The sequence below is a fragment of the Solanum pennellii genome, chromosome 8 (assembly GCF_001406875.1).
Source record: "Solanum pennellii chromosome 8, SPENNV200".
Lineage (NCBI taxonomy): Eukaryota > Viridiplantae > Streptophyta > Magnoliopsida > Solanales > Solanaceae > Solanum > Solanum pennellii.
The window spans coordinates 17098780-17110273 of record NC_028644.1 but is presented as its reverse complement, the minus strand read 5'-3'; positions in this window follow the sequence as shown (position 1 = coordinate 17110273).

Below are 11494 nucleotides of genomic sequence, written 5' to 3'. Positions count from 1 at the left end.
ATCACAACATATAGATACAACACTCCTTATTTCATTAACACATAAAAACTTTCACAAATAATGCAAGAACAAGAGGGGGATGAAAATTTCTATGTGCTTTGAGGTAAGTAATATGAACAATACTACCCCATCTGTGACTTAACACTTAACACAGTATGTCTGTAGGATATAATATAGTCTCCAACGATGGGTTTTTTATACAATTATACATATTGCATGTTCTATAACTTATCTATTTGAATGTCATTTTCCCTTTTGTTGATTTCTTACTCACATGTTACCTAATGTCATTTAATGCTAGCATGCAAATGTTATCCTCTCCGGGGCAACCTTATTAGAATTTCTATACCTTTTCGGTAGACTTCTTCCCTACATGTTATTTATTATACTATTTAACTTCAACGTGTCACTTGTCCATATTGTGTGGGACTGCACGTAATTGACCATATGACCATTTTTATATAATTTACATTCATCGTACCCCTACCTTACAGAAGAAAATTTATTGAAGTGCAGGTGCCTTTTGACGCCCCCAATTGAAGGACCGTCAATTGATTGACCGACCGTAAATTTTATCCATCAGTTTTTACTCTAGATCACAAACTTGCAGACCTTACAGGCCTGATTGGCGCCTACATTGACGAGCCCTCAATTGATTGACTGCCCGTCAACTGGGGTTTTCAACCATGGTGCCCTGGCAGCTTCTTGGCTAGGTGAAAGAATCCTCCTTATAGGTCCCTCGTGGGTCCTTGGTGGAGTCGTACCCAGACGTTAAACCCCCCAAACATTCCCATATACATTCTAGGGTCATAATCACTGACTTAGACCTCAAAGAACACACTTAACTTCTATCAAAATGCATAGGCGCCACAAGCGTAGACAACTAGCCCCGAACGTCTTGGTCGTTCCTTGAAGTTTGACCTCAAACTTAACCGAACTGACCTATAAACGCATTTACTTATTAAATTAGCAAGTTAAAAACTCATAAAACACAAGTGAAGCTCTAGTCCATCGTTGCTCATATTTGGGTAGTTACAACCACGTTCTTCCGGTTGACTAAGTGATGCGATCTCATGATATGATCTTAGAAAACTTTGAATAGTGTGAAACAATTTGACATTATACCTCTTGGTTTCCTACCTTGTGAGTATGTGATCCTCACTTGAACACCCTTTGAGCCTTGTACATTTATTGGAAGAAACTTGATAAAATTATGACCTTTTTTTATCCATTAACCTTAAGCCTCATGAATTGTGGTTATTTTGAATAGACAAATTATGCAAAAGCCTATGTTGGGTGTGTGGTGAAAAGAGATGCTAAATCCAGAAGTGAAAGAATGTCCCTCTGACCCATGGTTTTTGAATAAAAAGGAACTCCTTCATATTTAAAAAAAATATATAGAAAAGATGAAAACAAAAAAGAATGAAAAAGTTGTGGAATAATGTTGTAAAAGATCAAACAAAATGGAGTTTCCAACAGTCCATGGGAAGTGAATAATTGGTTCACTTGTGAGTACAAATGAAAATGATAAAAAAAATGGAAGGAAATGTTGCTCACACACATTTCATGAGGATTAAAAACATTCAGACAAAATGACCATATCTTTGCACTAAGTCCCGTTACTAGCCTTGAAAACACCTTTTTCATCTTTAGTGAGTGAAAAAAGTGTTTATTGGAAAACATAGACAAATCTATTGGTGAAGTCCTGCATTGCGTTCATCTTTGTGACTGTGAGAGTAGCACATTATTCCGGAGCTTCAAATTGTGACCATCGTGTGTTAATATGCAAATATTTTTTGTGTGAGGGAATTTGAGTACCCTTGTTGATCTTGAAATTGCATTTGAAGCACGTATTGTGAACATGAGACTCTTTGATAATGGTAAGCACAACTTGAATCTTTGAGTACACAATTGAATCTTGCGTAAGTAAGTTGAGTCTTTTTTTTTGTGCGTTCATGATTGTGTCTTTTGTAGCACTGTTTGACATTCTTTATAACTATAAAAATTTAGTTTTACTTGAGTATAATCAAAACTTTAAGTTGGGGTTGTTGACAAGTCCCTGATTTGGATTCATTTAGTGATTCATTTAGGGAACAAAGCATGGACAGTGTTCAGCAAAAAGAACAAGGCAGCAGAATGAACTAAGAAAAGAACGCATGATGATCACCTGACTCAGATTGTTTCCTAATGGCCATGAACTCACTTAAAGTTCTAGAGTGACAATCCGTGAAAGAAAAAATCAAGTATTCAATAGAAAAGATCATTAAGTGTGTTGCCAAATGGTTCCATGCTACACAGTTATATTGCCAAAATTTACGAAATTTAAAGTTGCAGAAGGACAAAACAAAAATGCGACGTAATTGACCAAAGGGAGAAATACAGAGTGGGTCGGCCATCATGACTTATTGAGCCTAATAGTCCATTGCATCACATCTTTGTAGATTAGGAATACATTTTTCAACTTGTCTTTTTTATTAGAACTGAGTGTTGAGACAATATTTCCTTCGATTTGAAGATTTCCATTTCTGAGAAATTGGAAGTGGGTGTTGAATATTCTTCATCTTAAACCTTAGTTATGACAATATTAATCTTACCTAGTTGATGGAAACACAAGTTTCTAATGATTTCTCACTTTTGATGATGTTTAGCTAAAACCCCAATTCTTGGGGTCTTATCATCGGTTGTTTAGTTGTTGGGTATTGTAATTGATAGTGTAAATGTTGTTTAAAAGTAATTTCATTTAGTAATTGTTACTTCATATAAAAAGTTGTAGTCGCACCTTAGGCAACATCTAAGACAACAATAATTGGATTGAACAGTGGCATATCCTCAAAACCATGAGTTATAACGAATGGCTAGATTGGGGGACACTTATACCTTGTCACTTTGAAATATATGGCTAGCAAGAAACAACAATACATTCAACAACAAAAAGAAAGTGGTAGACACAAATGCCACAATCTCCCAAGCTAGAGAATACAACCTAATCAAAAAGAAAGAACGGGAATTAGGAGCCATAAAGTCTACCACCAAAGTAAAATGGGAACCTCTAGACAACTACACCTACAAGCTCAATGTCGATGTATCAGTGAAACATACCCCCGGACAAGGAGGAATGAGCGGGGTATTCGGAAATCACTTTGGGTCTTGGGTAGTGAATTTCACTGAATTCACCCTACACAAACCCTCTCAGAGTTGGTTCCATGACATACTTACATTCTTGAATCTAGAAATACAACACAATCTCAACCCATTAGAAATAAATTCTGACTGGGTTGAGCCTGTCAAAATTCTAACATACCATAATTTGCTATATGATGAAATTCTTGTTGAATGCAGGTCCTTGATATTGAGAATGCAGATCAGCAAGTTATAGCATGTTTTCGGTGAGCGAAACAGATTGGAGGACAAACTGTAAAAGAAGGGGACAAAAGCAATGTATTTAACCGACCATCATTTTGATGGATGCCCCACCATGACTGCAGAAGGAAGCGTATGCATATGTACAAGGAACTAGTTATTCTATGAATATGAACATTTTGTTTTGTATTTCCCATGATAAGGATGTGACCGAAACTGATTGTAATGACCCACCCTTCAACATAGGTGGAGAAACTACAAATGATATTAATCTCTAATTATATAAAATAAGTATGCTTTGAATAAGAAAAAGTTGACCTTGAAATCATGTTACCAATGGAAAATATCTAAAAACTTTTTCTGGAAATTAAGTTTTTATACAACTGCCTTTGATTCACCTTTAAACAGTTTTTATCTTTCAGTTATGCAGAACATACTATATTCCAATAAATCATACAATAATTTTTACATGCAAGCATTTTTTCTATTCATGTACAATATCATTCACAATTTATTTTCATCCTTAAAGGAGAGGAATTTAAACTTTTATATATTAGTAGTAAATCAGAGGGTTTCTATTATTTTACCAGACAATGATGTATGTATTCACTCTGTCACGTAGTCATAACTGAGCTTCTTCCAGATTAGACTGTATCTCGTAAATAAACTATACCTTTTTATTCAACTTGGTTTGATGCAAACTGAACAATGTTTGAAAGAAGACTCGTAGCCCTTTAACTTGATAGGTATGGCTAAGTGATATAGTGGTTTAAGGTTTACCCTCATATGTAATCATGTGAAAATATACAGTATAGAAACACTTTGAACTTGGCTTGGTGATACATGTCCCTTATGACAATAAATAATATCTTATGCCCTTTATACAATTGTCAAAGACCTTAAAACACATGTGCAAGTACGACATCATTATGTTAAAACTCAGAAACTTATGACGAGTAGATTTGTATGGTGTTACATTATGTCCTAGATTAGTTTTGTATACATGTTATTTAGAACTCATAATGAACTTGTTTAATGAAATTATAACGCGACATTATTTTTTTGTAAGGTGTATCTAAATTATATATTGAACTGTTGGTGTTATATAACACTTCTCTTATAAAAAATTTCTATATTTTTTATATAATTTAATTTGATTTTTTATACATTTTAAATAATTTTGATAGAACTTAATGACCTTTTTTTTTATAAAAAATTTATGCAAACAATCTTCATATGAGAATTGACACTCTTCATAATCAGACCCCTCCTCACCGACTCCTCTTCATCGGACTCTTCTTCATCCACTAGAGGAGTCGTATAAAGAGGGTTTGATTATGAGGAGTGTTAATCCTCATATAATGACGACTATGATGATCATAATAAAGTTATTCAGCCAAAAGAAAAGGAACATGTTCCTGTCAAAGAAACACTTCATTTAATATTCTAGTTTGAAGTTGAGGAACCACTTTTCCAGAGAAAGAGGAATGCGAAAAGGAAATTGATGATATTTTTTTTCTAAAATGGGCATGTGTCTCTTTGAAGAAATAATTGGCACTGTAAATCCATGAGTTTCGCCGATGCAAAGTGAAAAAGTAAGTGATTGTCTGATGGGGAATTATATGCTTTAGCTAGATGAACAAATTTGATCATGATAAGCACAAAAGTATTGTCTGTTGATTCATGATAAGGCAGTCGTCTCTTTATTTGAACTAAACAAATAAATGTTTCTTACGAATTATGTTAATGTCTGATACACATGATTTATTGACCTAGTTTAATGTCGTAACGTCAAGTTTTCGTCAATATAGAAATGCCAACGGGTGAAAATAGGGGCGGGACAAACATTTAGTACAATTTGGATCTCTCCAACCTTGTAATGATTTTTAGGTCATCTGAGTCATTAAAGTGTAGAGAAATATTGTATCAATCGGGTAAACCATGTACCAATTTTATCTCATGAGTATTTAGATAACTCGTTAAAGAACCCGTACGACTTTCGAGAATTGAATTTATGTGAGTAGATCTGCGAAGAATCGAAATAAGCGTACAATGTATTTACTGAGTGTCGTGGTTAAGAGGTGTGTTGTAGAAATGGGATTTTAGAATTCTTTAAAAATATATCCTGTTCAATTTTGGCACTTCGGCGGGCGTTTGTTCACTTTAGAAAGACCCCCCACAGTTGGATGGGGGCGTTCAGGCGGGTGCAACGGAACTCAAAATCAAAGATGAGCTAGGAAGAGGTCACTTGTTCAAAAGTGTCGCTTTGGCGGTAATTGAGTCACTTTGACAAGTTTCTACAACGAGATGAGGACCGTTGTGGCAGTCCAAAAGTGACTCAATGTCATTAATAAACCCCCAAACAACCTTATTTGACACATTTTGACTTTTAGATATAAGGAACGACCCCCATGAGATTTCTAGCCATTTTAACCATTCTTTTGGACTAAAGGTACGCTTTTCTAGGCCCCAATCAATTTTTTGATCTGTAGAACGTAATTGAATGGGTAAATGTTAATGGGGAAGGTTTTTTTTTATCAATTCTATGGTAGAGACAATCCTAAATCGTCTAGTTGGAAGCAATGGTTTGATCTAGTGTTAGTAGAATTGTTATCATTTCATGTAATGAGCCTTTGTTTGTTGATTCTCATGCTATTATGATTTTTTGTAGACAAAGAACAAGAGGAATGAATATTTAAAGGGGAGGTTCAAGTTTATTAGGGTTTAAAACTTTTTTCTAGGTATGTGATGATTGTGATTATCTGATTGTGTGATATATGAATCTTCTTGGGTTCATTGTGATATGTTTATATACATTAATGTTGGAATATTGATCACACTTCTGTAAATGTGATAGATGAATGATGCCTACCATGAAATCATGATGTAAATATATGATCTTAAAGAGATACTTGTGATTGTGGTGTGTGTTTTGGATCGGATTGCCACGTTCCGGCTTAAATATGGGATTGGATTACCTCGTTTAAGCAAGATAACTATTTGGGTTTGGTGTAACACTCCACAAGTTCCATGACCTAGTCTAATGCCTCATTTGATAAACTACGACGTAAAACAGTGTTTCTAAGCTTAAAAAAAGGAAAATAACTCAATTAGGAAGTGTTAAAGTCAAAACGTCAAGAAACGACCAAGATGTCTGGAGATTTGTGAAAATTAACCACTAGGCCTTGGTATGTTTCAAGGGGTTTAAAGAGTCAAAAATTATGTAAACTTGGTAAAAATGGTTAGAATACATGTTAGAGTGTGTTTAGGATTGAAACGTCCGGGTACGAATCCCCAAGAACCACCCTAAGGGTCCTTGAAGAGGACCTTAACATTTGACCCTAAAAGTTGTAAATTGACAATGAGCATTGACGAACCAAACGACGAGCCATCGATGGGAAAACAACCCGTCGACGGATGTCGTTCTTCAAACTTATAATAACTTCAAAAATTCTCCAAGAACAACTCTCTTATCCAAACCATGGATGACCATGATGGTTCATGGTTCGGACTACGGTCCGTCAATGTGGATCAGTCATTTGGACTTGACTTCATTGTTAAAATTTTAGTTAAGTTAAGAGATTTTAGTTAATTAGTTAGGTAGTTAGTTAATGCTTAAGGAAATTTTTAATTATTAATTGAGGACAACATCAGCCCCCTAAGTCATTAACTAACCTAAGACCTCATTATTTCCCAAAACCAATTCACTCCCACTTCTCTCTACTTTCTCTCACTACCCAAAGTCCCCCATTGAAGACCAAGTTTCGAGAATGATTAGGTCTCCAATAGTCAAGTTTTATTCCATCATTCTTCTAGGATTGTTAAGGTGTGGGATCTATTCACTCTTGGAATCCTTTTCCGCAAGAGGCTCTTTAAAATTTATTTCCAAAGATGTTTAAAATGATGATTTTCATCCAAATTCTTGGGTTATCTTTCAATTTGATTTAATGTCGTATTGTATTGATTTTTATTGATCGATTATGATTGCTTGTTGGTTTATTGTTGTATTGCCTTAGACTTTTGACCTAATTTCCATGAAAGATCCATGATTTTCACTTTTCTTCTAACCCTAAGTATGAATTAGGTTGATTGGTGATTAGGGATTATGTAATTGACTTAGTTATTGTATATTTTACTATTTTATGATGATAATGAGTGAAATTATGAATAATATTGTATAATTTATGGTGAAATATTCAAAGAGATTCATGGAATGTATTTGTAAGATTCGCAAATGTGATGAACACTTTATTGATAGAATGTTAGTTTATTATTGATGATGATGTAAAATTGAAGTATGAATATGTGAATAGAATAGGAAGATTATGATATGATGAATATTATATCATGTTATGAATATGTTGAATATGAGATTTTGATAGGGATATGATTATCCAAGGTTCAAAATTATTCTCTTGTGTGCCTTATTGTGATATGACTATGATGTGATGATCTCACTAATGTTGGGTTGTGATGAAAGGAACTTCATTCTAAACCTAATGATAAAATTACATGATTATACAAATGGTTAGTCTCCTATGGCCTGTATTAAGAAATGATGATTAAGAAAGGCTTTAAGACATTTGAAAAATGGACTTTAAATTAGCACTGAACGAACTAGATATGGGAGGTGTCCCTTCCTAATTAGGGAAGGTAGGTTCACAATGATTCTAATGATATGGAGACTACCATGAAAATGTGCATACATGAGTTTCTAACAAATATCCTAGTTTCTTGACTATGTGCCCCAATAGGAACACTAGCTAGTGCATCCACCTAGAATGTTATGTTCATGTTATGATTCTACCTTTGCAAGTAGAGCACCGTTTTTGGTGTAGAGTTTCATGACGACAGATTCCATGTTTAGTTCACATGGTCTATTGTCGATTATGTTAATGTTCCCGAAAGTAAAATGAATGAATGAAAGAAATATAGAGGATACTATCTAGGGTGACCTTAGGGGTTTTACTTACTGTAGGTAAGGGTATGTGACTTTACCTATGCTTTTCACAAGTTGACCTTAAGAGGAGTCCTAAGAGGTTGTTCTTATGCAATTATTTAATGAATGAAACGCATATATATTGTTTATTTATAAATTTTCTCTTATATGTGTTGGTTTCATTTTATGAACATGATATTGGTCTAAATTTTTTATGTAAGATGATGACTAAACATGATGTTATGTTATATGAGGTAAATGCATTACTTATGAATTGTTTTCTATTTTACTTGATTATAGTGGGTTATGGCGCATCACAGGAGCATTTCACATGTAGGCTTCGGATGGGATTCAGAGTAAGGCTCTTGTATGTCTTAATTATATGAACTCTAGAACATCAATTGTTGTTATGACTTTATGATTGTTTTATTCTTGTATATGGATATGAAAAAGTCTTGGTGATGTTGTGATCATTGTCATGTATATTCTCTTATGTGTGCAAAAAGGCTTTCAAAAATGAGTTAGCATGTTTAAACAAAATATTCCTTTGTGCATGATTTCAACAGTTTTAATTGCATATGTTTCCATACTTAGTACATGTGGTTTATACTAATCCATATTCTTTATATTTCTACAAATATATAAGTTCAGGCCATTCAAGATATCTCAAGGTCATTACAAGGAAGACATTGATATATTTCCCAAGTTGTTGGTCAGTACTCATGTTCGATGATGATGCTACTTTTTCTAGCTTTAGTAGTATTTACTATGTCTAAGACAATTATTCTATTGTTATCTTAAGAATTTGTTGTAAGCCTATATGAGACATATTGTACTAGTTTAAGGGCTATGCCTGAATCTTTCAATTCATAAATAGATGGTTATGTGTGAGACAAATATTAGATTACTTAAATGAATTGACTATACTAAACAAGAAGTCTATGTAAACTTCATAAAAGAGGAGTCGATGTAAACTCCATTATGATAATTCAAAAGTATAAGTGTACTTCATATATACATGTTTTTAAATTTCTGCATTTACTCTACCTATTATATGACATGATGTATGCTAAGGGCTAGTCTAAGGACTCATTTTCTTGGTATTCCTATGTCGTGCCTCAAGAATGTTAAATCTATGTGTCCTCATTGATCTAACCATTTTATTGTGGTTATAGGCTATGACTACAAGAATGGTAGATACAAGAAGAGTTTAAGAAGATATATCTAATGTGGGTGCCCCTCCCCATGGCAATCAGGTTCCTCTTCAACAACAAGCTCCTCAAGGTGACCAAGCTTCGGTCAATCCTCCGGCCATGATGGACGGAGAGATAAGGTCATATTTTCTAAGTGTTGTTCAAGCTATGACTATTCAAGCTCAAGCTATGATGGCTCAAGCAAACCGGGAAGTTGTACCTTGTGTGAACTAAAATTCTAGTACCATGGCTTCTTCCTTGAGGGACTTCACTAGAATGAACCCTCCAATGTTTTTTGGGTCTAAGGTGAATGAAGATCCCTAAGACTTCCTTGACGAGGTATACATGATCTTGTGTGCTTTCACACCCGAACTCTGGAATCCGAATGCAACCACCGTCGTTAATCTCTCCGAGGTCGCAGACAAGCCTCTTTTTAGCTTTCATAACATTCATATTGTTAAATTTTGCGACAAATTTAAAACTTTTCAAACATAACGAGTCATGCATAGACTTCATTTAAAAGTTACATGAATTCATATACGATAAGCTCAAACTAAAACAACAATCTTCAATGGATTACACAATTCAAAAGAAGAAATCAACATATATCATAATAAATTTGCAAAAACGGCCCTAACACAAAAGCTTCGAAATGAAAATATCTGAAAAAACTCTAGGGACAACATCCTCTATATATGTCTAAATACTAGGCTATGAAGATAGACGTGGCATCCTCGAACTCAAGAGGTCCTACCAAATGGTTTGGAGAACGCTGAGTCCAAACCAGTGCAACGAGTCTTCAATCTACTCTCTGACCTGCACTTCTAAAAATACTAAATGTATAGGGTTATTTAACACTTGTATTGAATTAAAAAGATCAATTTAGCACCTTAAACTTTGCCACTAATTGCTTAAACCCACATTGATCACCTTCATCATCTTAGATTAAGGTTCATCAAGAATTTCACATGAAAAAATCATATAATCATCATATAAACATAATTCAAACAAAATTGAATGTTATCAACTATATTGGAGTCACAATAGAGTCTTATCCACAATGTAATCACAACCCTAGGTAGATTGGGATATTTTGGATTCACAATTGGGGAAAACTATGGGGCTTACATGGATGCAAGAATCCATGGTTGAAGGAGATTAACATACCTTTTATCAATGGCTTAAACTAAACTTGAATCCAAGGATAATTCAAACTAGGTTGTTGCCTCCCTTCTTCTTCTTCTTCTTCTATTTTAGGGAGATATTTTTTAGAGAGAGTTTTGGTTTCATCACTTGGGGTATTGGTATTGGGGGTTTTTAGATAGGTTTGTTAAGGTAATTAACTCAATAACCACCCATCCTAACCCCTAGTTAAATGTATAACTCAAAATATGACCCCTATCTTAAAAACTAAACTTGAGAAACTACCACCATTGAAAGACACTATCTACATACCATAGGTGGTATGACACCTTCTGCTTCACCTCCATGGAATCTATCAGAAGGTGTTTTGGGGATGATTTGGTGAGGATACTAGATCTCAAGTCACGAAGCAAACCCATGCCCCATCAATCCATTGATGGCCCGTCAATGGGTTTCGTGGATGGCTGCTGTGTTTTGACAACTTTTTCAGTCCATTGTTTGGTTCCTCCTCAAGGACCCTTGCAGTAGTCCTTGAGAAGATGTATACAGAAATTTCGAACCTAAATATTTCCATCTATGTTTAAGAACTCTTGATACTGTATTTCAACTTTATACTACAGTGCAAAACTCAACCACAAGACCCTACCACACAATAGTTCAACTGGATTATTTTCCGGACGTCATGATCGTTTCTAGATGCTTTACTTATAAGATTATCAACTATGTTAATTACATTTATATTAGGTCTAGAAACTCTTTTTAATCCTTTTTTTAGTAATTAAACCTCATGTAGCTCTCTAGCTTAGGTCATACGATTTCCTGGGTGTTTAAATAGACTCCCCTCCCCCTCCCCCTCCCC